Genomic DNA, 7,818 nt, shown 5'->3' with positions numbered 1-7,818 from the left:
AATCCCCCCCAAACTTTCAAGGAAGGACCGGAGCTCCGCAAGGCAAATTTGAGGAAATTTTCAGGCAGATTCATCAACCGGTGCCAAAGTTATTCACAATAGAATTTTGAGATTTTGCATTGAAAAAAATCCTAACTATAACTACCTACTGGCGACCGCCAGTAGGTAATTTATATATGAACTCAATCCTGTGTTCACTCTCCTTCGAAAAACAGGCACCGACTCCGTGGGATTCCAATTCAAGGGTCTTTATTAACAAGAAAACTATCAGACGCGTTTCGGCGGACAGGCCAGCCTTGCTCACTACATCTGCTATATATATATATATATATATATATATATATAAATCCACATGTGTGATTAACGGTGCTTGGTCAATACGTCAATGAAAGCAACCTCCTCACTTCACGAAGGAAGACATCAGCACCCCAGGGATAAAGACCGTCTGGTCGAAACGTGTCAGCCGTTCGAATAAAATGTTATGGTGGTATATCCCTGGGGTGCCGGTGTCTTCCTTCACAAAGTGAGGAGGTTGCTTTTGTTATATATTAAGTGGGTCTTGCTCCCGCTTACCTGCACCAGCCTTGTCAGGTTGACGAGATCGCGAGATCGGAACTCAGCAAGGGTTTGTCAGTATATATATATATATATATATATATATATATATATATATATATATATATATATATATATATATATATATATATATATATATATATATATATATATATATATATTACATTAACTACTGGCTGTCACCAGTAGGTAGTTATAGCTAGGACCTTGTTTCTATTCAAAAAGTGTTTTTCTTTTCCCAATAACCTTGGGACTGGTTCACGAATCTTTGCGAAATTTTCAAAACTAGTGGGAGTCAACTCCTATCTTAAAAGTTTCGGGGTGAATCGTCAAGCGGGGCTGAGAAAAAAGAGGGGACCCAAAAAACGTTTTCCCCATGTTATTTTCAATAGGAAACTATAGACAAGGCTACAGCCCGAACTACTGAATGAAATTACACCAAATTTGGCAAAAAGGTAGGTCTTGGTTCAGAAAGATCCCTCTTATTTAAATGGTGTAAATCCGTTCAGTAGTTTCTGAGAAATTAGAACAAGGTGAACTCCAGACTAGATTATGGAAATGTTCTATATCTAGGAGCCCCTGCTTCTGTCATAAAAAAACTTCAATGCACCCGAAATTCGGCCGCCAGACTCCTTACAGGAACCAGGTCCAGATGCTCGGCCAAACCGGCCCTAAAAAGTCTCCACTGGCTCCCGATTAAGGAAAGGGTCACTTTTAAGACTCTATGCATTACACATAGGGGTGGGCGTAAATTCCGCTTCGCGTGCGAATTTGCGGATTTTACGCGATTTCGCGATCCGCGAATCTCACGAAATCGCGGTAACATCCGCGAATCAGCGGGGACAAATTTTCAGCCAAGCAAGGGTTACAGCAGCAGGTGCAAAAGTTGAACCTAATTTCTTTGTAACCTTTTACAAAAGGGTTACAAACAAATTAACTTCAACTTGGACACCTGCTGCTAATTGCTTCCTGGCGCCTCGTTGCCTACTTGCAACTATTCTCTGACCCTGCTCTGACCCTTGAAGCATGGTCAGAGAATAGTTACAAGTAGGCAACGAGGCACCTGTCCAAGGAATTAAACCTCATCAGGAAGCACTTACAGATATAAAAAACAGGAAGAAGGGAGAGGATGGCAAATACACCCATTTTGGGTTGTCAGGAGGGGTTAAACTAAAAGAGACCTTTACAGCACAATTTTCATATGCATTTTGCTAAAAATAAAAAGCTGTATGTTCTGTAGGGGCAACTCAGGAATCTGGCCCTTCAGAGATCCGGCCTCTCTTTCTTTTTCTCATTCTCTCTCTCCCTCTCTCTTTCCCTCTCTTTCTCTCTCTTTCTATCTATCTATCTATCTCTCTCTCCCTCTCCCACAAACGACTGCATGGGTAACTTCGCTATGCAAGCGGCTCGCGAAGACGCAAAAATCTCCGCGAACACGCAAAAAACCCCGCGAACACGCAAAAAACCCCGCGAACATGCAAAAAAACAAAAATCTGCAAATTCGCGAATTTTGCGGATCGCGAATTCGCAAATCCGCAAATTCGCGGATCGCGAATTCGCAAAATTCGCCCATGCTTAATTACACATCAGCTAATGCAAGGCAGAGGCCCGCCAATATTGAACCCCCTCATTAAACCCTACCACCCGAACAGACAACTCAGGTCAGACTCTCTCTTCCTGGCCTGTATTCCAAGAATAAACAGAGCCCGATCGGGGGGGAGACTGTTCTCATACAGTGCCCCTAAATTGTGGAACTCTCTTCCGCTGTCCATTCCAAGAGAACACAATTTGCTCGCTTTCCGCAGGCAATTAAAAACATGGCTCTTTCCATAAATGTTTACACCCTCCCCTCTCCCCTCTGGAATAATAGGTTGAATGTCAACGCTGGGACGCCCTAGGGTAGCTACGCGCTTTAGAAATCCGATTTCAATTCAATTCAAGAAGAAGTTTCGATATCTGGGGCAGTGGTGGGTTCGCGAACCCTCACGGGCACGAGTTTCACTCTGATTGGCTGCCAACACTCCAAACCAGGAAGTGTTGGCAGCCATCTTGTGACTCTGTAACCTGAGTCACAAGAAATAATGATGAAAAACAAGGAAAGGGGACTGGGTACAGACACCCTGACCTCCTAGGCCTGCTGATTAGGTCACCCAGGGACCCCCTGGGCCAAAGAAAGTTTAAAAAAAAAAATCGGCCGAATTTGCGCTTGGTGCCCGAATCCGGATGTAAAAATAAGAAATAAAACAAAGTGATTCGTTATTTTTAAGCCCCCAGGTTGGCCAGGTCCCGGGAGCAGGCAGGAAATATGTAGTGGGGCCACCGCAGACCTGGAGACCGCCACCTCCCCGGGGCTCAATTAAAAAAAAAAAATCTTTGTGGGGGGGGATCGAGCCCCCCACACACCCAGGGGACCACCACCACCCCGGGACTTTTGTGGTAAAAAAGCGGGGCACGTAGTCCCATGCAGCTCCGGGGACCGCCACCTCCCCGGGGCTCTAATTAAAAAACAAATAACCTGTGTGGGGGGCTCAAGCCCCCCACACACCCCGGGGACCACCACCTCCCCGGGGCACTAAGTATTGAAATGTGGGGGTCTGTTACGGACCCCTGAGCCCCGGGGACCACCACCTCCCTGGGGCTGTGCACTGGTAGGGAGAGGGGCCGCACGTCCCCCCTCCTGGAGCGCTTGATGGCCCTGGGGACTGCCACCCCCCAGGGCCGGCACCTGCAGTGTCCTGGGCTGCCCACCCCCGGGACACTCTTGTTTGCTATGGATTTTGGAAGCGAGAGCGGGTTTCCTATCTTTGCTTCCAAAATCCAAGCAGATTGCTTTTCCATAAGGAGGGGCTGCATGTTAGCATCTCCCCTTGTGAAAAAGCAATGCCAGCTCCCGCAGGAGGCGGGGAGCTGGCGGGACCATGGAGGAATTGCGGCTCCCCCCACGGTCCCCAACGGAGTGGCCAGGCCCCGGGGGATGGGATCCCTGGCGCTAGAAGTTGACCAAGCGCCCCCCCAAAAAAGGAAAGACCGGTACCGGGGGATAGGATCCCCAGGGTCGAAAATGGCCTCGGGTGTAGGGCCACACAGCTTCCTTCCTGTATTTAAAAAAAAATCACAAAATAGGGGTCAGGCCCAGGATGATGGGGTCCCCAGGTCCCAAAAAATAAGAAAATAAGGGGGGCCACACAGCCACCTTCTGAAAAAAAAACCAGCATCATGCCGGTGACCCCACCCCCTCCCTGTACCACTGTGCAAACTCACCCCGTGGCACATTTAGGTTGGGGGATTAATTCCCCTTCAATCCTGAGGGTGCCTGGGGGCCAGCAAGACCAGGTACCTCCAGTAAGTGCCACAGAGAGGTGGTCACGGCCATGCCCCTTTTTACACCTCTCTACAATGCAGCTCTGTGGCTATTTCTGGAGAAACCTGGTGGGCTAGTTGGTCCCCGGGGACCCTCAGGATTCAAGGAGACTTAATCCCCCAACTTAAAATGGGGCGCGTTTGCACAGTAGTGAAGACAGGGGGCAGACCTGATGTGACAAATGTTCAAACGCGCTCCATGGCAAATTTAAATTGGGGGATTAAGTCCCCTTGAATCCTGAGGGTCCCTGGAGACCAACAAGCCTACCAGGTACCTCCCGTAAGTACAACAGAGTTGCATAGGAGAGAGGTGTAAAAAGGGGCTTTGAACAACTCTGCAAGTCAAAACTGATTTGCGTATAGCTGGGTCTAATCTGAGGTGGCATAGTGGGTAAATATCACTGTTCTTTTCTATCACTTCCTTAACCACCATCATCTATTTCTTCTCTTCTGACCTCGTTAGTTTCTTCTCTCTCATATTGCTCCCTTCTCACTCTATTCCTTTTCTTCACATCCATGCTGTTCCTCCTTTTTAACCTCTGATCTTCTTTCCTTTGATGTGCTCTACTTATCACCCTTGACCTCCCTATCATCTTTGAAAGAGCCAGACATAACTTACTGTTATCAGTCATTCCCACACTGTGCCACATGAACACAAAGCAATCATAGCTGCCTCCAAAATCGATGCTGATAATATTCTGCAATGTGTCCCTCTAACTTCAGGAATACCCTCTTAATGTGAGCATCAGCGAATGGCCATGTTTGGCACCCTGCCCTCCTCTCTTAGATATCACCCCTCAAGGTTATTTCCTTTCATGTACCATTTGTTTGCTTTTATCACCCAACCCTTATTGTCCAGACTTTCAATGTTACCCATATTATATGTAATTATGAAAAATGCAAATCCATAATTTAGTGCTTTATTTTAGCTCAAAGTACATCCACGTGTCACTTTTTGATGTGGACGCATTTTGTACTGAAAAACAAATTGTGAAAACCATAATTACAGTGCACAACAACCGCTCGTATTCTGGTAGTGTATGCTGTTCATGTACTCCTGTGCTATAACTTTGCTGCAAATAGGACTGAAATTATGTGACATGGTATAATGGCGTAATTTTGGGAATTTCCCATAGCAGAAATAATGCGAAATTCCCAAAATTGGGTAAATTACCTAAGCATAATTAGAAATGTTGCCAGATTTAGATGCATCACTATACCCAGAGTATTATTAATCTTAGTCAGAAAAGTAACTATTCAGTTATTGCTATCTGTGATGCTCAGAATCCTCCCTCTCTTCCTTTTCATACCCAGACCAAAGCATCCACCGCTTACCCCGAGTTGAACAAGAATTGTCCCCTTTGAAAGCAAAATCCGTTTACCTCCCAAAAGCAGGTGTTCTTCTCACTTGACTCGCCGCCACCCATGCAACATTTGCAGGATCTGGCCCCACGCACATCCCACTCACCCTACAGCCTGTCTAGTTGTCTACTTCTCAGCTAGCTTCTTCCTTTGAGAAGGTACACAGCTTTGCTCCGCTCACCTTGTTCAACCTCCACAGATCCACCACTACAGCTTTTCTCAGACTCCTGCTACACTCGTTACCAGTACACACAACGTTTTTGTAGAAACTCCCTGTGTTTGAAATCACTTTGAGACCTTTTTTTACTCACCACCCCATCCCATTTACACCAATAACCACAAACTCTGAGCTCTCTTCTTCCAATGCACTTAATAATAATAATTCCACATTTGTAAAGCGTAAACTTATCACCCTTAATGGTATCCAGGCGCTGGGGTGCAGTCGGGGAAATAAAGTGACCTATTGCCCAGAGTCACATGAAGCTGAGCTGAGCTGCCGACGGTGCCAGGATAGATTTTCCGGTGTCAGCCGATCTGGTCGCTGCGCCACACCTCTCCCTTAAGGTCCTTTCTCTCTCAGGCTACTGGAAACCCTTGCGCCCCAGCTTGAGTACTGCTACCGTCAGGCTGTCCTACAACAAAAAAGCCTTCAAACTAACCTTCTCCTTGTAGACAACACACCAGAATGCAGAGCCAACTAAGCTTTACCTACTCCAGCAGCATAATTATCAGCTGATTTACATATAAACTCTAATGTCTTGATCTATCCCACTCTCCACTACTTGGTCTCTTCTTTCCCAAATTAGGGTGCATCTTGTCAGCATCCCTGCAATCGTACATTTCTAATAGGAATGCTCATAAGCACAATACAGGTCAAATATATATAGTGCCTTACACTTTCTTACCACTAGTTGTCACTGTTACGCTAACGCCTACCTCTGATCTACCACAAGCCGCTGATGTGCCAAAAATACTGGACTGCATGTACACTGCATAAATATGCTGGATATATACATTGAAATATGTCGCTTTCATTGTGTTGTTATGGACAGTTTTGTGTCATCTCGTGTTCCCTGGCCTTCTTCTGTCAATATAAGTACCTTCCACTGCCTGTTTGGTTTCAGCCACATTGTCATACGCATGAGCAGTCAATGTCCTGATGTGCTGTTTTTGCTGTGCTGCTGGATTAAGGATGTCCTGCTTATGGTGCTGAGAGGAACTCTTTCTGTTTCACATCGAAAGCTGAACGAGGACGTTGTGTACAGGAAAAGAAGATTGGGGCATATTACCAAGCATTAGCGATAATTATCGCTGTTGCTTGGTTAGAGACAAAACTTTTACCGCTGCGCTGCGGCGATTTTTACCGCAAATAAACCTTGGTATTACCAAGGTTTATCGCAAATGCGATAAAAATCGCCGCAATGCATGAATATCGCTGAAAAGTCCGCGATATTCATGCATTACCGAGCTAATGCTCTTAGCCATGTTATCCACCTCCCATTGGATAACATGGCTAAGAACTGCTCAGGGCAGGTGTTAGCTTTTGGAGATATTCGCGCTTAGCTCGAATATCTCCAAAAGTTGGCAATAGGAGATAGCGATGTTAGCAACTGTTTTCAGTCGCTAACATCTTGGCACGCCCACTTTGCATATCATTAGTGATAAATATCACTGACATGCAAAATGGGGCCCAAGATGGTCGCTATCTCCTACTAGCTGTTGCTAACTGGTGTTAGCGACAGCTAGGTAATAGGGAGATAATTTTATCTCCGCTTTCTTGGCTTTTAAAGCCAAAAAAGCGGAGATAAACCCCCTTGATAATATGCCCCAATGTTTTTAACATTCACGGTGCTGAATGTTGATCTCTACACAGTGGAGGAAATTGGCCCTGTCTCTGTTCAACACAAGTCATTGTAGGTCAAATCCACCCTAGGTTATCAGGATATCTAAAAAAGAAAAATATGTAATTGACACATATAAAAGAGAAACGTTCACTAAGTAAGTAGCTACTTTATAAACAGTGTAATTATAGGTAATAGTGTATAGGTGTTTCCTTTGTGCATGATATTTTGTTGTTGGTTTAGGCCTGAGGGCAGATGAGAAAATCAGGCAAAAAATGTATGTACACCTGTTTTAAGCTAGTTTACATAAAGAGCACACTGCAACTTGCACTGATTTTAGACCCTATTACAAGTTAGGAAGAATAGGGAGAGGTATTTATCATACCTGGTGAATACAATCTACTAGACTACTACACGTAGGAAATGCCATCTTTGCTGATGTTTTTACTTGAAAATAAGGCACAGCATGGGGAATCAGAATTTAATAGACCAATGTCTGCATACATTTTCCACCGATAAATTCCAACTAATTTGGCTACCAGAATCTATTGCCCTCATTAGAAATTTCTCGGGAAAGGGTGGGGTGTTTACCACATGTGATATATCCCATTATCATGCAGCTCATAAATCTAATCTCTGCGGGGGTCTGAATTAAGCCTGCCCTTGCAGAGCCAATGAG

This window comes from Lissotriton vulgaris, chromosome 5 (genome assembly GCF_964263255.1).
Source record: "Lissotriton vulgaris chromosome 5, aLisVul1.2, whole genome shotgun sequence".
Taxonomy (NCBI): Eukaryota; Metazoa; Chordata; class Amphibia; order Caudata; family Salamandridae; genus Lissotriton; species Lissotriton vulgaris.
The sequence above is the reverse complement of the archived record's forward strand: the minus strand, read 5'-3'. Positions refer to the sequence as shown.